Here is a 23874-nt window from a genome sequence, read left to right as displayed (position 1 = left end):
AAATATCGAAAGCATAACCGAAACCAGCACCAGACCGCACGTTCCGTTGAGTTCCGAAAGCAAATTGGTCGCTCCCGAATGAAGGCGCCGAAGCTGTGCCACCGGCCCTTGAAAGTTGTGCATTTTCCAACGGAACGGTCCGATGAAGGGTGGCGTTACGGAATTCTGCTCCCAGCGAACAACTAAAATTTCCAAAATGCGGTTGATTTCTTTGTGCAAGAGAAACACAAGTGACACGTAGTATCCGTAGAGAGCCACAAAAATAATGTTTAGGCACTGAGGAAGGTTTTTGATAACTATGGTCGGTAGTATAACTGAGCTTCTCGAGCTGTCTAATACGGTGATAATCACAACCAATTGAATCAAGAACTGAATCAACATCATTGCTGTGGCATAGATGCCCAGTTTATCGATCGTTTTCTCCAGTGAGGTGAACTCCTTCAAAGTTTCACCGAATCTCTGGGGCACTGATTGTAGCCGACCTCTGGAGAGTTGAGCCCCGATAGTGTTCATACCCACGAAAAGCACGTCGCACAAATTTCTCAGCGTGTGGAATATTTTGATGAAAAATGGTGAATTCCGGGCCATGTTGAACTGGGGAAAATAGACTTGCGTTGCTATGGTGGCCGAAGTCAGTAGAAAAGCAATCACTATTTGTATGATTTTGAGGACCTTCAGAGTAAAGGTTTGCTCCTCTGGAACATCGTGTGGATACGGTGCCGAAGCAAAAAATTGTCCCACGCGATAAACGGGTTTAATCGTGCGGAACAGAACCGAATGCATGTATTCCTTTTTACTGGGGGAGAGAAACATTTCGTAAGAGGTACTTTTCGAAACAGATTTGTAATTTCTGCCCTTACTTTGAGTTGCCGAGGCGCTGAGATACGTTACGTGTATATAATTGCCGGAAATGTAGATTAAACAAGCCAAACATTCATTGATTGCATAAGACCGTTCCACTGCCAGAGGTGTGTTCAATGATAGGCATTGGACAACGTACACTTATTAGTTTTTGTATTTCGTCTCTAAGTTTGAAATACGTCATAATTTATGTAAGAACCTATAATAGAACATTTGAAATACGTTCAAGCCAATTCGTTTTCTCGAATTCTTAAAACGGTTTTTCCAACGTACAAAATATTCGTAAAAAGAGAATCCTGTGTGAAATTGTTCAAAATTGTGTATTGAAAGTTCAGTTTCTGCGTGAGGCAAACTAAGCACCGACTTGAAGCATAATGGGTTTCCTCGTAGATATAGGTTGCAAGGTGTATGAAAGAACAATAAGTAGGTATACACTCGAAAAAATACTATTATGTATGCCATAAGTTTCTGGTATGAAGTGGCGCCATAAGAAAAATTATTGAAATTCATAAGATTGTCTAATGACGCGAATGAATTCTGAAGATGAACGCCTACTGCAATGAGAGGTTGTTGATTTTCAAAAGAGGTTCTTATGGAAACAGTAAATCACTTTCTAATAAGAATAATTTTAGAGTTTTTATGCTGAAAACATTCACTTTATTGTTTGAAAAATTTGTTTGTAATTAAATCTTTCTTGATCACCATCAGCAGTGCATCAACAGACGGTTCCATCAAAGTTTTTTTTTGCCGCATCCCAATCTTCGACCTTGCGTTTTTTGCCGATCAGCTTGCTGAAAAGTAAACAAAAAATGTATTTTAGTTTACTAATATTTCACATCAAAAACATTAAAGAAATTACCATTCCGGAGATGACAATAACATTTTTCTTTGAAGGAAAACTTATAATGACTTACTTACATCATTGTTTCGTGTTCGAACACTAAAAAAGTCTTTCTGCCAAAAGCTGAAAATCAGTCACTGTAGGGGCATTGTAGTGTCGGTCCTACACACTTTATTTAATATTTTTCACACCGTTGAAATGATACACCCTTCGACTGTCCGTGACGTTCTCGTCTCTCCCCCGTGCTGTCAGTCTCTCTCCTATTACTGTACGTCCAAGGTATGTCAAATACTCAGGTATGTTATTCCTACAAACAATGCACGCTTTATGAAAGATAGAACCCTACATCCCTACTTTTCATTAAATAAAAAAATAAAAAGCGGAATAAATATATCAGCAAGTCAATCGGTTTGACCCTACACATAAATTGTATAAATCAGTTTTTTTAACTTCATCGCTACTACGTTAACTGATTCTCTTCATATTCCTAAATTCGGAAAATCCCGAGCTCTATTCAAATTCTTAAAACCTTATGGTTACATTGATATACATCCTTGATGACTTGTTTCGAGTAGAGATTAGCGTGAGTCTTTCTAGACGTTTCACATGGCCTACTCAACATCCACCTTACTGCTTCATCTATCTATCCTTTAATGATCAACGTACTATCTCTTGCTACCTCTCCCCTTTTTCCTAATTCAAAAACCTACATTTATTGAGTAAAAATTTACGTTGAAAAAAAAAATTGCTCTGAAAACAGGATAACTTACAGCTTGATTGATCTACATATCGCACTGACTATTTGATGATTTCTTTGATGATTATCTGTTTGCACATCTTGCTCATTTGTTTCCGAAACTTGTCTTATTATTTTATCCTTAACTTTTCCTAATATGTTTGTCTTTAAATTTCCTTTCCCAACCGAAAAAAAAAGTGTTCATTGATTTGACATTTGATCTTTTGATTCTACAGTTCATTCCCTAACAGCTTTCTGATCATATTTTAATTAAACTACAAATCCACAGTCATTAACTTAACTCACCGGTCAGATATTCCATAGAATTTACTCATAAAAACCATCCATGGGGATTTATATATTAAATTTAATTCAATGAATGAAGTTTCTCTCCCGTTTCTTGAAATCCTGGTTGATGAAATATTGCTAGTATTTCACAATAATAGTTCTATTTATGACAAAATTAAACTTCATTTCGTTCAACCATAACCCCACATTCCATATTTGAAGTTTGGGAACTTGACATTTCTATTTTCTCAAATTTCTTTGAAATCTTCGTAGTTTATACCCTCTAGCAACTATCTATAATTTACAATTGGACAGGACGTTTCAAAGATTAAGAATTGTACACTGTTATTATATATTTTGATTAATTTTATCGCCTCTTTGTTCTGATCATTCGCCTAATTAACAATCTAACTTCCATCACAGCATCTTTCACTACTTTCTTTCTTTTCTTCTCCGGTCCAATGTGCACACAACGCTAGATAGCACTGTTCGTTACAGCGCTTTACTTATTTTGTTGTAATCATCAAATACTTCGTTTTTGAGTCTTCCTGTGCAAAATTTTACAAATCTTCTTTTATTTTATTTTCTACTTCACTTCGGGCCAATTCGACTATATAATAGTTCTCAAACCGAGGCTGTCCACATTTCACAAACTTTCCTGATTTTACTTATTTAAAACCCAGCTCTTTTCAGCTCCCTGCTAAGTTTTACATTCATCTCTTTGTTCCCACTCCTAGAGATAAAGCTGACCTGCTTCAAAACTGCTTAACTGAGCTCTCTGCTTAGTCTAACTCTCATCTCTGTGCTCCCTGCGCTAGAGCCAACCGTAACAGACTACAACTTTAAAAGTTATGTTTGTTATGCATTATATAAACCCTACTAATCTCACTATCAAGTTTATCTAATCTCTAGGCGCACTGCTCTAGAATTATCATACTTAGCTCCCTACTAAGTTTTAACATCCCACTCTAGGCTCCCTGCACTAGAGTTTAAACATAGCTGCTAGCCTATGTTCTAACACTCCAATCTAGGCTCCCAGCACTAGATCTGTACATAGCCTTCTGCTAATGTTTCAAAACTCCACTCTAGGCTCTCAGCACTAGAGTCGAACATAGCCTCCTGCTATTGTTCCATCACTCCATTCTAGGCTCCCAGCACTAGAATTGAACATAGCCTCCTGCTAATGTTCTATCACTCCACTCTAGGCTCCCAGCACTAGAGTTGAACATAGCCTCCTGCTAATGTTCTATCACTCCACTCTAGGCTCCCAGCACTAGAGTTGAACATAGCCTCCTGCTAATGTTCTATCACTCCACTCTAGGCTCCCAGCACTAGAGTTGAACATAGCCTCCTGCTAATGTTCTATCACTCCACTCTAGGCTCCCAGCACTAGAATTGAACATAGCCTCCTGCTAATATCAAATACCTCATTTTCTGTTTGCAGAACAGCCCCTTCACTTATAGGCTGCTTCTTCTAACACAAAAAGGCCTTAATCTTACCAAAATAAGCCGTATCCAACTTTTAGGCAAAATAACACGTTCCGGTGCCGCCGACGTACCAATATGTTAACTCTTGAAGTTAATCTTAATAGAATGACTGCCAGACAAGGAATGAACTTTATTACAATCTTTTTTCCTTATATATTGTTTGACATGAGTTTCTGAGTTGCTGCGATTGGGATTAATGCACTCTGTGTTGCTATAATCAGATTGCTAACACAATACCAAATACAAATCGATCATGCCAACCACTCTTAAATAAATCGATTTACTATCAGCAACGTGAAAATTCTTTCTTAAACCTTTTAAAATCATTTATTTGAGATTTCCCTCCTTTATAACTCACTCAACTGATTTTATGCTTTCATTCCAAAAATAACGATTATTGAATCATCGGGCCCTTTTGAAAAATTTTATTTATGCTTTTGCTTTTTTTTTTTACGATATCTCACAGCTTCGCAAGACCCGTCGCCCGTCACACAAACCAAGAATATTGTCTTTAGTTCCGTTTCACATAAAATCTCCAAAACTAAACGTTCCGTATCACTTAGCTCGAGTAATCACTCCATTTTGTTAAAAATTAAGAAAAAACTAAAAATACGTTAATTGACTCTCATTGCTGTTATATCAACCAAGTAAACATCAATAATACAAATTATGTTACATCTTGGGTTCAGGTTCCGAATTAATCAGATTTAAAACGCGCCCTCTGTAGTTCCAGTAAAAAAATTATAGGAAGAAAATCAAAATTTAGTCTCCTAAACAGCTTTTCAATTGGAGAAAATAACAAAACATCGACGATCTACCAGAAGGTTCAGGAGAAACCAGATGCGTTCTCTAGCGTAGACAAAAACCACAACAAACCAGCGAACAACCAAAAATTTTACTAGTGAACAAAACCTTTCCTAGTCCGAGTAATGCTTCACGGTTTGATGCTATATATTATGTAAATCATTGCAATACATTTCTCCGCCAATCCTGCATATCATTACACTCTTCCTACCAACCTGGAAAAATGTTACATGTTTTCGGCATATCCACCAACTGGGCAACCGCCTGCGATAGTAACCCTCTTGATACAGCCCGGCGATCTGAGGCATCGCCCCCCTCAGGCCAATTGAACACAAAACACAACAATATGATAAACAAAACATTGTCAACATGAACACAACCATCGCTTAATCTTCTACTAATTTCTCTTTCTCTTCATCATTTTACTCCCTTCTCTAGCTACAGAACATTCACATCATTTCGGCAGCCATTTTCGCTTTCGTTTTTCCGAGGACAAATTCTTTCAAGAACAACCAAATTCTTTGGACAACCAGCTCAAAATTATGAGGGAAACGTACCTTAACTACTCGTGTTTCGTTCTCCCGCTCGTCGCCAATTGTAGTGTCGGTCCTACACACTTTATTTAATATTTTTCACACCGTTGAAATGATACACCCTTCGACTGTCCGTGACGTTCTCGTCTCTCCCCCGTGCTGTCAGTCTCTCTCCTATTACTGTACGTCCAAGGTATGTCAAATACTCAGGTATGTTATTCCTACAAACAATGCACGCTTTATGAAAGATAGAACCCTACAGGCATAATGGGAATCCCCCCTGGGGCTGTATAATCAACATTAATCGGGGCACGATGAGCGTTTTCTGCCGTGGAATCTAGCAGCGAATTTCACTCTACGAAGCCAACTGATTAATTGAGCTACAGCTTCACCAGTTTACATCTGACGATTTAGCCTATTGGTTAGATATCGGAGAGGTAATCAGTAATCTCGAGTTCGATTCCTCTTTGAGGTGATTTTTTTTTTCATTGACCATTCATGATCGATGCATTTTACATTAAACGGTGAGGCTTAGATCCATCAAACAAAGTAATACTAAAATAATGTTGACTGTTTGTAGAATACAAACAATAAACACACACTCATACATTATGTTTTTGGTGCTTTGCATCATCCGCTAAGATGCTACTAGTCATATAATCCAATAATCAAAATAATCGACCATGAATGCTAAATGAAAAAAAAAAAAAATCTGCTCGAACAGGAATCGAACTCAAAACTTCTGATTACCTCTCCGACACCTTACCAATAGGCCAAATTGTCAGATGTAAACTGGTGAAGCTGTAGCTCTATACTTCAGTTGACTACATCGAGTTGAATTCGCTGCTAAATGCTACGGCAGAGAACGCTCATCGTGCCCCGAATATTTGTGCTCTGTTCGCCCCGAGTCAACAAATTAAAGTAAAAACGCGATTTAAAATTGATTTGAATGAAAAATCAAAAAATTAATGAAGGTGAAAATTGAGGAACAATGTGTATGTCATGTTGCAGGGCGTACTTTATAAATCCAGATGATTCAAAGATCATAAAAGATTATCTCCTTGTAACGAACTGTTTATCTAATAAAAAGGAAAAATATTATGAACCACCTTATTCAAGATAAGACGATAGAATCGATCTAGTCTAATCTTAACCGTTTGCAAACATGTAGTGCCATCTGGTGGCCGATAGCGTCTTAAGTCTAGACTCAACAAACACTTCAAACGGTCCCGCTCCAACCGTTTGAGCAAGATCGCTCTTGGGTTGCAACGTCGGAAAAGTTTGACCCTTGGACCCGGTAAAACCACCATACGTATGTGTGCAAGTGAGAAAGGAACTTGCGCCAAAAATGTGGCCTATTGTTTTAAGAATTCGATGCCGATTCCTGGTTGGCCTTGATCCACTTGCTACTCGCTTCGACACTTGCTTTGTAGAATCAAAACCGTTAGGAATGTGATATTTGAGATTCTGGAGATTAACATAAAAATTGTTAAAAAGATATTTGTTAGTCGATTTCATTTAGTGAAAAATAAAACGTTATCAGATAGTAAATTGAATTGATACTAGCATTGAGTAAGTGTAAAAATCGTTATAAATACAAATTGATAAAAATTACATGTGCTTACATAAGGTTTCATTAGTCTAGCAGGATAGCAGGCTCAAAGCTAGTTAAGTGAACACGCTACGTGAAATAAAAAGCGTATAAAAAAAAAGGTAACTAATCCTGTTGTTGCGATTTAGTCGGGATCAGGCTTGTAATTGGTCACCATCGTTTGAATTTTTCCGGAGACAACCACCACACATCGTTCGTGACAATCGTGGAGAGCGCAATCGTTTGATCGGAGAGCAAAAAAATGTAAAACGAAATTTTGATCTTTTTTGTGATTAGTCGTTTGACTGTCATCCCTCTTGCGTAGATAATCGAGATAATCATTCCACATTGTTCGACCAACACATCCAAACATCACCCGGCGCTGCAGGGTGACGAATTTTTTTTTCAACAGGAGGGAGTGAATAGAAAAGATTGCATTTGCTTATTGAGTCTGTAAGTTCTGCTGCGTGAAAGAGATAGGCGATGTCGTAAACTGTCGGGAATGATGGTCGTTTGACCATCAAATTATCCCTCTCGTGTACCAAGACACGAAATTTTGTTCGACAATCACACAAAGAAGAATGAATGTCGTTTCGTTTGATGGTAGTCGACTGTTCGGCAAGTTTTCGGTCGCATTCGTTTAATGGCACGAACAATGATACTGATAAAAGCAGGCTGTGCGACTGTCAGAGAAAATGTCGATGGTTTACAAGTCTGGTCGGGATAATCATGATAACCGTTGACAGGTAACCCGCGTCAACGTGGGTGTTAGTCTGGGGTTGGAAAACCCACGCCACAACTGCATCCATCGTCCTTAGTGGTAAGCGACCGGCAATCGGCTGGCTCAAACTCGGTTGCGGATTGAGAACCCCCGAGTCGTGAACCTAGCCGGCATCCACTAATTACCACGTGACATCGCTTCTCGGCTAGAAAGTCGGCTTCTATCGTCTGGCTCATACTCGGTTGCGGATTGAAAACCCCCGGGCTGTGCTCGCCGGACGGTGCTTGACCTTTCCGACGTGTCGTCCAGTCCCTCGGCCCAGTGTCAAGAAACGGAAACCGCCGGATCCATCCTCGTTGTGGATTGAGGAACCTCTGGTGTGCTCCATCTACCGGCGTATGTAAATTTCCACGTGTCGTCCAGTTTCTCAGTTCTAGGGTCAAGCAAGCGACTATTGCCGGAACCATCCTCGTTGTGGACTGAGAATCCCCGGGTTGTGGAAAGCGGTGCCTGCGCTTGTACGGAACCACGTGCCATCCATCCGTCGACATCCGGTTCTTCGTCGACACCTACACTGATCGAAATCGGGCTATAAGCTTTATCGGGTTTTTTAGTGATTTTGCACTAAAAGAAAATCCAATACTTTTTACGTATGTTCACACAAAATGAAATGTATAGATTTTTGTTCCGATTACCTTTATTAGAAATTTCAATGAATGTAATAGTTTGTGAATTTGATTTCAATTACAGCTCAATGCAGTAAATTAAACCTTTTCGTTTTCTTTTTCATTCAAATAATAAATAGTGATTTCAGTTTCAATTGTTTTTATTTACAATTTATTTAGCTTTGATAGTCGTCTGACTATTTAACTTGAAAACAGTCGCCGTTCCTCGTTGATATGCTGGAATCTGCTACTAACCCAGTAAAATTGCCACTTGGTGCACACTATCATTAATCCGGCAGACAATACAACGCCAATATACGTGCCGCCGCGGATGGGTGCAGAGTGCAGATATGTTACCTTAAACAAAAATGAGAAAAATATTTCTACTTTACAAAAATGTATGGTTTGAGATTTTTGAAGATGAATATTGTTTATTCTTACCTGAAGCTCCACGAGAATCTTGCGAATACAATTTAAAGCTCTAACATTGTTGATGTGGTATTATCAATTGAATTTTTATGGTTTGGGTGAAACGAGTTTGAAGCTCTCTAGGAAAGTCGGATCTTCTCCATTCAATAGATAGATTTTTCCTGTGGAGAAAACAAAAAGAATTATTTGTAATTGTAATTGTTTCTTTATTCAGTGACGATAACCTTTTTGTAAAATTACATTGTATAATTATTTTGAAAATTAGAAAAAAATAACATTTTTTGCTTACGTTACGCGGTTTTAAATCCAATAATCATGGATTTTTGCAACATTTGAGTATCACCATATGTTTCTTGTTATAGGTGAGGTATTTTTGCCGATATTTAAAATGACAAATAACATCCATTCTAGATGACTTTTTGAGTTTGCCATTTTCGTGTAAGGATATTTTATCTGATTTGAAAAGGTCGAGCCATTCCTTCGTCCGAATTCTGCCGGTCGTTTTAATTACTGCAATTTATCACCCTCAGTGTTTATGTTCCAAAACAGTAGCCACCAGCAAAATATTGCACCTGAAATAACAAAATAGTTACAAAATATTTAAGCCTCTTTTTAGTATACCAATTTAAATATACCTCTAAGATATGATCCTTCCAAAACAATTTACAGACTGTTTGGTAAATCTGGTCTGAATACTGGCGAATACTACAGGAACTGGAACCGGTCAAGCGATTCTGAAAATTTCGTTTTAGTTTTTTTTTTCATTGGCACATCCGTGGAGAAACTATTTTTCCGGTTCATTCACTAAACGGAACCCCAGAAAAAACGTATGCACGAATGTTTCTATTGGACACTATACAGTTCCATTTCTTCCAAAGTATCATTTCATCCTGCCTAGGCACTTTCTGCAATTGAACTAATCGGTTTTGGCCATATCGAAGAAATGACCGCACGGCCGGTGCAATGGGCTGGCTCATACTTCGGCTGCCGGAAGAGCAGAATTTTGAGGAACTTGGAAATCGGAACCCAAAAAGGTATTTTTCTGCTGCTGATGCCCTTCCGGCCGATTCCCTGCTGCTTCAATGGTGGAATGCTTCTGCTGACTGTTTACCGGATTCTTTCTACGGATCTGTGAGCGAGAATGAAGAAAACCGAATTTAAATTTCTCGCCATACAAACAGGTGTTTACCTACCTTTACCGCTAGCGTTGACATCATCCTTCGCAGCTTCCACTTCGACATCCAGTGAACTCGTCCATACATTTTTTTTCCTCGAACAGCAGCTGAGCGAGTAAAAAAACGTTTACCGACAACCAAATCAAAATTTCACAGCCCGACTCGAAAATTTCTTCAGAGAAAAACACACCTATAATATAAAAACTATACCAAATCATATTTAAGAAATTTATTAGATTTTCAGATATATTTCATTTGGTGTAGTATCGCAGAACAAACGTATAAAATTTATAGGAATTTGAAATAGTTGTTACTAGGTAAATAATAGCTAAGAAATCATTGTACAATCTATCGAATTTTATCATTCTGTTTATTGGATTTTCCAATACTTTGTATCAATCTTTTTTAGAATGAAAGCTACTAAATCAATTCAATAAATTTTATAGCCCGATTTGGTTCAGTGTAGGATCGAAAGCAAGAAGAGGGTTGTGGAAAGTGGTGCCTGCGCTTGTACGGAACTACGTGCCATCCATCCGTCGACATCCGGTTCTTCGTCGACACCTAGGCCCAAAAGCACTAAGAAGAAGCCGAGTCAGCAACGGTGTGAAACTCGGACCAAACTCGGTTGGCATTTAGGAATCTCGTGCCCTGGCAGCCCGATTCCTCCTTGGTCAAAAGTAACACCTACCTGTCAGCGCTGAAATCCCGCCTACAAAGGTCGTGGGTGAGTATTTGAAATCCCACACAAAAATCGCATACACACCAAAAGTAAAGATTGTAAATTAGTAAATGAGAGGTAGGGAACCAGATAGGAGTTAACCGAATTGGATAATAATATAAACTAGAAGTAACTATAAACAGTCCGTCTTTTGCCTTCAGTTCAAAAGCGCCCGAAAGGCAGGCAATTTCTTCTACTCAAGCTGTTGTCGTTGCGTGCAAGTTTTTGGATTAGACCGCGTCAATAACGAAAAATTTATTCAATTAAATGTACTTTGGCCTTCTGCGTAACGAGATTACATTTTCGCGGGATTCAAGATCGAGTGCGTTGACGTCTTGTTTTAAAACCCTATCCTAAACCGGGGAAACAATTGTTCGAGCCACTTATTCCGCACCCGCCTTGTGAAAGGGTCTTGGCCGGCATTTCAACTCGTGTCAGCAATCTTCCATTCTGGAAGTGGCGCCCTTAAATAAATTGCTGGCATTGATGGTGAGACAAAATTATCCGTTACATCCTGGTGCTTGAAAATTATAATATTTCCGTCACTTGAGAACCTAGATGTTTTTGTTTTAATATTTATGTAAAGATGATAAGAAGATTTCTTTTTTGGTGAAAAATTAATGCTATAGGAAGTACGAAACTATTCCTCATGAAAATTTATTTAAAAAAAATGCGTACTTTTGTAAAAAAAGAAGTGCTTACTATGCCCGAGTGCTCGTTATGCCCTTATCTCCCCTATTTCGGTAAAGATGATAAGGAGATTTATTTTTTTTAGTGAAAAATGATTACCATTGGAAGAACGAAACTACTCTTCATGAAAATTTATATAAGAAAATTTGTAACTTTGTAGAAAAGAGAAGTTCTCACTATGCCCTGGGTGCTCGTTATGCCCTTATCTTCCCTACATTTTTTTTTTTAAGATAACTGGTTTGTGGTTTGTTCTATTTGGAAAATTTGTCTAGAACATTTGATCTTTGTTAGACATTCTAGTGTTGAGATATAGCTGAGGAATCAATTATCCCAGGGATCAAATATCCTCATTCTCCCCTACACATGTAGACATAGGTATAAAGCAGGGATGAGCAATACGCGGCCCGCGGACCGCATGCGACCTTCGAGACCGTCTTGTGCGGCCCGTGAAGCTTTTCTCAAATTGAATTTATTTTTTTTTACTTTTTGAATCTTACTTTTTCTACGATAGATGTTAACTAACATGAAATAATAATACATATACCTAGGTACTACACTGAGAAAAATGGTGTGTCAGTGATTTCAACAAATATACATTTCAATTGTTTAGAGCTGCATTTGTCCCTCAATCATTCATATTTTTCAATTTTGAGCATTTATTGTGTTCTTTAAAAAATATAAATATAACATTACTTATGTTTGCGTAGTAAAACATTGAAACTACCACTTTTAAAATCTAAATCGAGGTAGAATAGCAAACGAAAAATCAAAAACTACAGAAGATCACAGGCATTTTTTAATCTGTTGGTAAAGTCAATATTTTTTCATTCCAAGCAATGAAAAAGTTGCACGAAAGAAATTTTCAGGCGATAATTTTTTTTTTGAAAATTTGAGTTTTTTTTGACAAATTTTGTAAAAAGGTTACTTCTGTATTAACAAGTAAGTTATTTTTGTTCTTAAATTATGACGGTAATGAGAATAGTTTAATAATAAAGCCTGTGTGAACAATTTTAAATTTTTTACCGGCATGACCCAGCATAAAAAATACTGGGTTCTTGACAAAACAAATCTGTAATCTGTAATTTTTTGGTTCTACTAAAATCATTTTTGTGATTCTGTTTTAAAAACAAATCATTGAACAATCTTGCCAAAATTCGATCAATTTTGTCATTTCCTTGAAATTTAGAGTTCCACATTACCAAAATCATAAGACTTTCATAAATCAGCTTTGTTAATCCTATCCCAAAGATTTTTAAATTTTATTGAAAATCCACAAACTCTGTAAAAAAAAATCTAGAATATAGAATGCTAACTGTAATTTTTACGAAATTTGCTTCAAAATCTTAGGAATTATGAATTTATCTATGATTTTGAAAACCTTACTAAACATCTCAATGCATGATCTTATACGAACATTTTAATTTTAAAACACAGTTTTTTCGCCGTTTGTATGTGAAACGATCGGGACGTTGATGGAAAAATTTATATTGTGGAAGAACTTCTCGAAAATATTGCTGATCCACTCTTTTTTTCTATTTCTGCGATAGCTGATTTGGGCTCCCGTAGGGTACCACTGTAAAAAAAATTACAGTATTCAAGAAAAAATTAGCATAGTTCTACATATGGATTATTTATCGACTCAAATTAAATCGGATGAACAAGCGGAAAACATTGAAAGATGTTTTAATAAAAAGTTGTCAAACAAACATGTATACCAAATATTATTATCGGATTATCTATTGTTTATAAAACAAAAAATTGTGTTTGCCTTGAGCTTGGTCACAGAAAACAGACGTACAAGCTCGAACAAAAAACCGTCAAAAAAGTGTGTAAAATTTCAAAACCAAAACCAAAAAAATATGTTAGAAACTGACTGCAAACAGTGCCATCTATTGCGCCATTCAAGAGTTACAAATCAATTTTAAAGTGCCCAGTTTTCGAAAAGGCGTAATTGTAGCCAAAAAACAAAAATTAGTTCAAAAAGGGTGTTGGGATTTTTACACAAGTTTCGTGGGCTAGCTTGTACGTCTGTTCTCTGTGGCTTGGTCAATCAGCGGTCAAAATCACGGAAAAATGAATAATAAAAAAAAACCTGTTTGCGATGGGGTCAATCAGCGGACAAATTCACGAAAAAAAAATGAAAACCTGTAGTTGTTTAAATAAGTTTAGAGTTCGACGACACGGTAGCGATCATTCATTGAATGTTGGATTTCGTGCTATGTTTTGCAGTCGGAGTTATCCGTATAAAGTTTAACTGAAAAGCGGTTAGCGTGTAGAAAACCGTCAAATTTTATACTGATTCGACAGATTGCACAAATTTTGCAGTTATGAGTGCATTTCCTATAATAGATCATTCACCGTACACAACTCCTTTTTTTAACTTCTCATATACGATTTGTTACATTTTACGACAACATAATTGAATTCGACCAGCATATAAAGCAAGGAATATTTAAATAAGGTAGTGCCGAGAGCCATATTGGATTTTTTTTGTGACGTCACAAAAACGATTGTATCGAAAATTTATATGAGAATGGTAGGGATTTCAAAGAAAACACATTTTAGAACGAAAATGAATTCCAATTTCATTTCGATTATGTTGAAAGGCCTCTATTTCACTATGTTATGAAGTTTTTTGGTTCGTTTAAGATTGCATTATGTTTTTTTTTCTTATTTTATTAATGAATGCAACGTCGCCTTTAAGATAAAACGTGCAAAAATGAAGAAAAAATCAGGTTTTAAAAGGTCAAGCTAGTAGATATTGGGTGTTCAACTGATTGTCATGATTTTAATTCAACTGGTTTACCATGTTCAATTCTTATATGGAACAATTAACATCAATAAACGATTGTTGAATCAGTTCACTGAAATGCCAATAACTGATTGTTGTTTTGTATAAAATTTGTGTTTTGGTCACTCTATTGCAATGAGGAGCTTAAACTGTACTGGTTTGAACATTTTCATATAAGACTTTGAAATAATTTTAAAGTTTTGCAAATTTCAATGGGGAAAATGCACCATTTTTTCTAACTTCGATGGTCTATTTTATAGAAAAATTATTCGAAAATGCAACTTTTTTTGAACCGATCTTGAAGAGCAAGAATCGTTCTACAATAACATGTTATCAAAGTGGAAAATTTTCAGCAGATTCTTCGAATTATCAACGAAAAAGATAAGTTTCCTATTAAATTAACAAATTTTGCGTGATTGTGACGTCTCAGCCTGTACCAATACTAAAGCAGGACTGCCTTTTCACTACCTTTTTCAATATTCCTTGCATATAAAGTATCAAAGACGCATTTATCGCATCAAAAATCTTCGTCATGCCAAATTCGTTAATTCTCAGGCTATGGAAAAATGTGTTTTCAATAATGTAGATTGTTTTTTGTTTTGTCTGGGATTTTAACGCTCGTAATTAATTCAATCTCCATGAATACTAAGAATAATAATATTTCATTCCGATGACTTCATGTTTTGTCCTCTCTTACAAAATAATGATTTGAAGATTGATTCAAGAATTTACTTCTTAACTTTTCAATGAAATTAGTGAGTAAGAGTGATTTTTTTAACTGTGTGTACTGCTCCGGCTAGCCTACCGCACGGAAGGCTACCGTCGCGCGATTAGAAATTTTCCCAGTAACCGCAATACTCACAGAAAAAAGGAATTAATGTTTAATAACGATTCAACGTCAAGGGGGCATCCATAAATTACGTAACGCTCCAAGGGGGGGTGAGGGAGTAAGCTCGAGCGTTACGAATTGTGACATAGGGGAGGGGGAGGGAACGTATGATCATCGTTACGTAACGATTTTCCTAAAAAATTTCAACTTAATTATCGCAACTATTTTGGTGTCATGCAATTGATTGAAACTGGTTTTTAATCTTTCCGCTTTAAAGATTCTGAGATAGACTCCTTAAGAATGTGTATTGAATATCCGTGAAATAACCGTTGGAAAACCGAATATTAGGTAAATTTACCCTCAAGAACTCAAATCAACCTCAAGGCGGAAATTTAACTTTTTTTCCTTAATTGATTTAAAAAATGCAATTTTGATTATTCCGACGAATATTACTAAGCGGAGTATATTTTATATGACAAGTTATGCTCCATTAACTAAATAAAGTAAACAAGATAGGTCATCAATTAACAAGCACTGAGCAACTCGTAATAATACAATCAGTTTATTTTATCTGAGAGTTTTCATCAACACTGAACCTAAATTCACTCTTAAAATACACATGATTTTTCACTTGAAAACAAGGATCCAGTGATTTTCTTCCATTCAAGTGCGACATATACATTTCACTTGGCAGTCACTTAAATTTCAAGTGAATTCATCCACATTCACTTCAGTCGTCACTTGAATTTGAAGTGAGAAACAATATTTACTTCCCCATCACTTGAATTTCAAGTGAATGTCGGGTTGTAATTGTGTTTATTTTCAGAGTTAAAAATGGCAAATTCTAAAGAGTAGCGTTTAAAGTTCATGCTGGATTTGGATTTTCCCAATTCTTTACTAGGCGATTTTGGCGGTAGTTTGTGTTAAACGTGATGTAAGAAAAAGTTATTATGTTTCAGTTTGTGGGTTGAACTGGACAGATTTTCTGGTTTGCAGCAGGGAAGATTTAGAAGGTCGCACTATCCGCAGTAACCGATCTGCCTTGGGATTACGATGGAATTTTCCAACCAATAAATTTATGGCGAAAGCGTAAGTATTTGAAATCGAAGTGGTGTTCTTAAATGTTCTTTTATTTAAAAACGCGAGAGATAATGAACTAGAAACTTACTTAGGAAATCAGATAAATATCACTCAAACGTCATAGTGTAATTCACTTGACCGGTCATTTAAGTGAATTCACTTGACCCATCACTTAAAATTCAAATGAAATTACGTATGGCGAAAATTTACTACAGGTGTCACTTATTTTTTAAGTGAAAATTATTTTGGGTGAATGAGTATTAAGAAGCGATTTGGATAGATGTTCCGTTAAAAAAAATATGTTTAAATCTATTTTTGATCTTCGAAAATCAGTATTTAAAAACATGAGAAGAAGGGGGGGGCTAAGTATCAGCGTTATGTAATTTTCATAGGGGGTTACGTCAAAGTGTTACGGGGGGAGGGGGTCAAAAAGTGCATTTTTGCGTTACGTAATTTATGGATGCCGCCTTAGAAGACAGTGAATTTTTTTATATTGTTCTCACTAGAAGCTATCACTGTGATATCGTCCCAGAAAACATTTTAATGGAAGTGAGGGTAAAAAGTAACAAAGGTAGGAGAAAACAAGATTTTTTTAATTCAAATTGGCTCGAGGGATTAAAAGGTTGTTCATCCCTGGTATAAAGTAATTCATTCTTATTCAGTGATTGAAATCCTCAACCATTTTCTCATCAGAGGCATTCAAAATACACACTTTGAGGCCTCGTATAGTAATACAGGAGACGATACATATACATTCATTCAAACCTCCCCCCATGAGGAGGATCTGCTCCGAGAGACACTATCCGTTCGCTGCTCAGAACGAACTCTCTCAACGTTCGGTCGCTACACAATGCATGAAGTAGACGAGGCACACATACTCATTTACGTTATTGAATTTGATGGACTCAAGCCGGTAGCTGTCGTTGAGGAGAACATCTTCAACCTCACCGCAAAGGTTGAGGCAACAACGACAACAACCATACTCATTGCATTGCATAGGCCCGCAACGTATGCTCTGCGACGTAGTTCCACCTCCCCGTGGTGCAGAGTGGAAACGTGTCTGCAAGTCCGGCGTATTGCAGATGTACGGCCAAGAGAACTACACCAAACCCACTAGAGGCCGTCGACGGGTCCCGCCAAACCCGCGCGGAAGAAGTGGTGCACCCGGGTACTTTGGTACCAGTACTTGGGTGTGAGCGTGATGGTCCAACACGCTTTCGGGGGGTCATGACCCTGATATGCGGATGCGACCGGAGGGAGAGCGATCGCCAACTTGTTTTGCGCTTCGGTGGGTATAGACCCGTCTCGCAAAATGAGTAGATGCGCAAAGTGGTGGCCAATGGTGGGCCGATCACTTAGGGACGTGTTTACACGTCAGTGTCCGAGAGGCACGTTCTGCCGGAGGTGTCAGGGTTCGACACGCGTTTCGGGAAATGTTGCACCCGAACCGCGAGTGTGACCTGATGAGGGCGTTCTATAGCTCGATCTGCGCTTCGGGTGGTCAAGCGCCCGACTTGAAGATCGGGTAGTTGCGCTGAGTGGTGACTTAAGTCAACACTATTTGTGAGTTCGGAGGAGTCTGAGTCCTACACGTGGCCTAGGGGGCTTACCCCCCCTACCCGCGTGTTTGAACAGAGAAAGTGCCGTCGACAACTCGCTTTGTGTTTCTGGATCTTGGACTGGATTCACAAAGTTAGTAGTTGCGCTACGTGGGGACCTCATTCACACGATGAGATGTCGGGTCCTAACTCGTCAGAGGAGGGGTCGCGCATCGAGTTGTGTTAGAATGAGGCTATGCTATCAGAGGGTTCGGAAACGAGTATTGCCTTGGAGCGCACTAGCGCGAAATGACCTCCCACTATTGAAGCAAAGTGTGTCAAACAGTTCGAGGTGGGAACAAAGGTCAGTGGCCCCAGGTGGACTTTATGGCGTAGGGGGTACAGTGTTCCTTAGCATTGTATCATGAGTCGTCCAATTGCACCCATGGACCCAGAGTAGCAAACTGGGGGGACGCGGTGGCTCGCCGTGCCTTGGAATGCAATCCGTAAAATGGATTTACCACCTGGGTTAACAACTAATAAAAAAAAAAGGCCCGCAACGTATGGAGCAAGGAGGGGGGAGGAAAAAGAAACGAAAAAACTAGCTGCCTGCGTGCGGTTGCTGTGCAATAATAGCAATAGCAGAAAAACCTCGGGTATTCGATCCAGGCACAAACGAGGAGACTCGGGTTTGCTCTGCCTTTTGAATTCGGTTCCCTCAAGAATGTAACAGGAGATGAGTGAGAGCCATTCGTTTGGTTTTTTGGATTCGCTGCCTCGAATGTATATTGCTTCTTGAAGGCGGGCCATGTGAGAGCGTATGCATCATCGGTTTTGTCGTTTTCGCTGCCTCAAAGCAACCTTCGCTTCCGAGTAAAGCGTTGAGCGAGAGATGGTTGATCAATTCATGCTCAGCAAAATTCAATCACTGTTCTTATTATATATATATAATACTTCGTTCATTTACACATGGGACAGTTATCTTAAAAACCATTCGTTTGATCGAAATATTTTCAAAAAAGGCAATGAAAGCAATTTTATTATAATTCATAACAAAAATATGAAAATAATATTTTTATCGTTTTTTATAAGAAATATTTCTACTTTTTCTATGACATCTCGCATCGGCTGGCGCACACTTTTTTCAGTGATGGTATTGATCAGTTTTTGCCACGTTTACTTTGTCCAATCGGTATTGTATTTAACTGCATCTTCCTTCTTCAACTTCAGCTGCATACTTGCCCAATACTTCTCGGAGGCATCCTGATGAACAATCGTGAGGTGATCAGAAGGTGGAAGCTTTGAACGGCTCACAGATGGACGAACTGGCAAGTAATTTGTTTTCTTTCTCGCCCAAAAAAGTTGCTGAAGACAACAAACAAATAAGTGTGTTACAAATAAAAATGAATTGGAAAACAATTTGAAGTTATCTCCTAAAACCCCACCTTTCATAAATTTTTGATTATTTAACAACTTTTCGATTTAATTTAATTTAAATCAGTTTTATAAAGCTGAAAATATAAAGTAAGTAGACCAAAGTAACAACAATGATACAGTAGTTTGAAAAATTGTCCAAAAATAAGGAAAAAGGTTTCATTTGACGGTCATCCATGTTGAATCTATATTGTACAACCCTGGGTACAATCTGGGTCAATGGCTGTACCATATTCTGGTTATTTTGGATCGAAAGAATAATATCGTGGTTGATAACACGATTTTTTGTCTAAGGTTAACGATTCGCGTAATCGTTACAATCCACGATGGTTTTGAATTATTTATCACTAGTTTGAATAATTGATGCTGCACTGCTGGAGCAATTACTGTTTTAGCCGGTACTTGATTACGTCCTTGTTGTTATGCGGCATGTTTTTAACAGGGTGCTTTTAAGGATGCAATAAAATTAAATATTGTTCAAACATGAGTTAAACTTTTGTGTATCAAATAATTTAATTTTCATTTAGATTTTGGGTTATTTGTGATTAAATGCAGTATGATAACTTTTTTTTTGCATCCGGCAATTGTTGGGCCAAGGGACATTTGGATTTGAAGAACTTTGTGCGTAATGATTTTTGAGCCTGAAGATCTTCTAGTTGGAACGAAATCAGAGTCAAGCTCTGACAAGCTTAGGGCATGAAGAACGTTGGGCTTGAAGACCGAGATGGTTTTAACGATTTTTGGGACAAGCGATCTTTGGTTTTTAAGATTATTTTTGATACTTACTAATCAATGTATGATGCTTTTCAGACCTCTGGGCTTGATGATCTGTATGGTTTTTGGTTTTTGAAGCTTACTTTTGGATTGAATATCTTCAAGTCTGGATACCTTGCTAAGCTTATTGTTTTGAAGCCTGGCTATTTCTGTGTCTTCTTGACATCTGTTGATTGTCCAGTTTAAAGGTCTAGATCTAGACTAAGATACCCTTTAAACCTCGTAATCATTGAATTGGACTGATTTTAAGTAACCTCCGACTTTCACAATGTTTGAGTTAAGTACTGAAATTCACAAAACAAAAACATTATTGATGAAAAGAGTACTTTTCTTCAGGGTATTTTCACAAAAAAGGTACGTTAAGGTCGTTGGATGACAATACGTATTACGGAGTGAAGGATTTTCGAGATTTGTGAACACTGTTTTGTATTGCTACGTTTGCCACCCGTGTTAATAAATAATAAATTGAAGCATTGATTACAGTGAAATAAAAACATAGTCACAAATAACACCTTTCAAAAGTATAAGCTTGAATCGACGAGGGTTTACAGATTATTATCAGTCAGCCCCAGATGAGACGCCAAGTAAAGTGCCTTCATTGATGAATTCAGCGCAACGGCTTCGCAAGAGATGATGACAATTAGCAGTCCAACATCAATTGGTGGGGAATTTTTCTCCTCAATAAGTCCTATCATTCGAGTTGGACAGTTGTTTTGTGCAATTCCATATCCAATTTGCAAAGCTAGCACTTCAGTTTGCACCAATTTTCTATCGTTGCTGCAGAAACTTGGTGCTGTTCTGATTTTGGTGATTGAACTCGGGTGTATCGTATGGCTCTATAAAAGTGGTTCACATTTTTTCGAGCACCATCGGGATCCATTTTTTATAAGGCTCCTTCATCGTGCGGAAATCTTTTTCGATGTGTTAATACCGGTTATGGCTTGCATCGAGTGTCTTTTTTGTCGAGATAAAGTATGTTTATTGTTAGTTAAATTTTCGACCGTTTTCAATGAGTTAAATTTTTGGAACTATCCAAGTTTGAAACCGCCAGGAAAACTTGTTTTACTTGCTTTTATAGCAGAGACTGCACTTATTGTTTCAGAAGGTGTATATAGAGCGATTGAAAGTTCAATGCCAATTCAGGCAGTTCATGTTAATCTATCGGTTGTCGTCGCTAATGGTTTTGCAATACAATATTTCATTCTTATCATAACCGTTTTTGAAATGCTCGGAGCGATCGAAAGCAATCTTCATATGTGTAAAAATCAAGCCATAGTCAAGGAAAGTATATATCACCAAGGCAATGATTTGGATTTGAGGGGCGTGAGAAAATTTCATCTGAAAATCAACGATCTTCTCGAAGAGCTAAACGTCCTTGCGGGGCCGTTTGTATTTGTCATTCTGGGTAAAACGTATTTCAATCTTAACATTGATTTTATCGCCTTGCTAGGCGATGAGGATGTGAGTGCGTTCGATAATGTTCAGATGTGGTCTTTCGTTGTGTTCCGTCTGGCGAAGGTGTTCGCGATCGTAGTGCCGAACAGTTTGGTCAAATCAAAGGTAATTTTTTAAATATGTTGAAACCAGCCCGCTTAGTTATGCTAACTTAAATGCAGTTTTGTCCCTGTGTTGTCTCAGATGGTTCAAAACGTGCCTATGATAAAATCGCAATCATTGTTGGGTCCAGATCTGAGAAAAAAGACATTATATCAAGATGAGATATATTGTTCTTCATTTTTTTCCTATCAAAATGAGACATAATTAAGGACTCGTGTCTCGTAGGATGTTAAAATATCTCATGCAAAAACAATTAAATTATATCACCCAACTTTGTAACAAGATTATAACTCAATCAAATAGGATATTGCCACCAAAAAGAGACAAAATTTAAGCTTTCGTCTCAAGCCTTGCAGCTTTCCATTCAAGTTTTGAGTGAAAGCACATCATCGCACTCAGCTTTTAAAATCAAACGTCACTTCACTCACACAATGATTGTGTTCATATAGTTCATGATAATGTAAATTGCACTGGTACATGAAAACTGCTTCAACTAGAGTTTGGACCCCAGCCCGTAATCTCTTAGTTGGCGCCAGTGTAACGTCGCCAAAAGTTCGTGGAAGCCGATAGGACCGCTTGTACCCAACCCGATCAGGAGAGCATATCAAAATTATTTCTCAAACCTATAGCAACGAGATATTAATATCTAATTCAGATATAGCTTCGATATCAAAATCTTCGTTCTTGTCGTTTCGAAAAAAAATATATCTTCTTGGAATCAAAAAGTTATAAAACAACAAAAAGAGACAAATATCTAAGTCTTGCATACAATCTTTTAATGAAAATGTTTGTTTGCTAAAGTACTGGTATGCAATTTTGAATTGCCACGCCTTGCACTTAAACACTTAGGCAATGTTTCAAGCTTGCACAATTCTAAAAAAGTTTGAGTATAGCCAGGACACTCGAGCCTCGAACACAGATGATTTACTAAAGAAGCTAACCAACAAATTTGGACAAATCAAAGGAAACAATGATCTATTTTATCCAGTTTTTAAAATTAACAGTTCCATGCAGCTACACCGAATGATATCTGTTTCTTCAGTGAAAAATTTACTACTTCATGCTTCAAACTAAGCACATTTCAAAACGCCTTTAAGCTAAAAATTTTTATTATGCAATATTACGAATGTTATACATACAAAACTCAAAATCGGTTTATTGGAAACTTGTCAAATAGTAATAATCTAGTAAAGGGTGATACGGTCAAAATTTGGTCAAGGGAAAACGCGTGTAAATCGGTGGAATCGTTTATTTAAAAAATCTAATTAAATTTATTTTTCAAGTTTAATTAGTATAAAATTCAGGAAAAATATTCAGTAAGCTTTCTGCTTTTCCAAATCCGAATTGCCGGGCCTTACGCTTAACCCCTGCCATCAGATTTTGTACAGCCACCTTCTTCGCCGCAGAAAGCCAGTTTGCCTTGAACTGCTGCTCGTCCTTAGTAGTTTTTTTGGTCTTCTTTAGGTTCCGCTTGACAATAGCCCAGTATTTCTCAATTGGGCGGAGCTCCAGCGTGTTGGGAGGGTTCTTGTCCTTGGGAACCACCTGCACGTTGTTGGCGGCTTACCACTCCATGGCCATTTTACCGTAATAGCAAGATGCCAAATCCGACCAAATTTTGACCGTATCACCCTTTACGTCAGCCTTTCAATCCTCTTTTCAAAATTTGGTGGGACAATTAGGGGCCGTCCATTAATGATGTCACGCGTTAGGGGGGGGGGGGGATTTCGATTTTTGTGACCATTTGTGACATGGGGGGAGGGGAGGGGGTCAGCTTATACGTGACATCATATATCTTTACAAAAAAAAAAAGAAAACAGCAAAACAATAACAAATAATTTTATCCTAAATTCAATAAAATTATACTTGCACCATTCATTTAATGAATAATAATACACATGTAATCACTTTTGGTAAATTTTTATGATCATTAAAAAGTTCACAAGAACACTTTCTATGCAACAACGAGGAAAGTCCGTCTAAAATTGTGGCAAAACGTGAACAGGAATGGTTGGTTATTCTCACCTGTGTAGAAGATTTGGATTGCGAATGGATCTAAGAAGAGGAACTAGATTTGGATTTATTCAATAACTTGAATAAAACTGATAATTTTTTTAAATCAAATTTCTAAAGGGTTGAAAATTTTACTACGGGGTGTAGGGGGGGGGGGGGGGTGGTTTATGAAAACGTGACGTAATACAAAAAGCGGAGTTACGGAAGTTGTGACAATATGTGACAAAGGGGAGAGAGGGGAGGGGGGTCAATTTTATCAAAATATGGCGTGACATCATTAATGGACGGCCCCTTATTACGATTCATTGATTGAAAAGT

At 37.5% G+C, this 23874-nt stretch overlaps 1 long non-coding RNA gene across 1 annotated transcript; it reads right to left on the bottom strand.

Annotated features, from left to right (window-relative positions):
• Positions 1-8438: 8438 nt before the first annotated feature.
• LOC129755447 (uncharacterized) lies at positions 8439-10510 on the bottom strand. Its single transcript, XR_008739261.1, has 3 exons — positions 9593-10510; positions 9247-9529; positions 8439-9118 (listed from the first exon to the last, which is right to left on the bottom strand). It is a non-coding gene; the product is annotated as an uncharacterized LOC129755447 (long non-coding RNA).
• Positions 10511-23874: the final 13364 nt, after the last annotated feature.

Source organism: Uranotaenia lowii, chromosome 3 (assembly GCF_029784155.1).
Source record: "Uranotaenia lowii strain MFRU-FL chromosome 3, ASM2978415v1, whole genome shotgun sequence".
Lineage (NCBI taxonomy): Eukaryota > Metazoa > Arthropoda > Insecta > Diptera > Culicidae > Uranotaenia > Uranotaenia lowii.
Note: the sequence above shows the minus strand (reverse complement) of the source record. Positions and strands in the feature narration are given on the sequence as shown.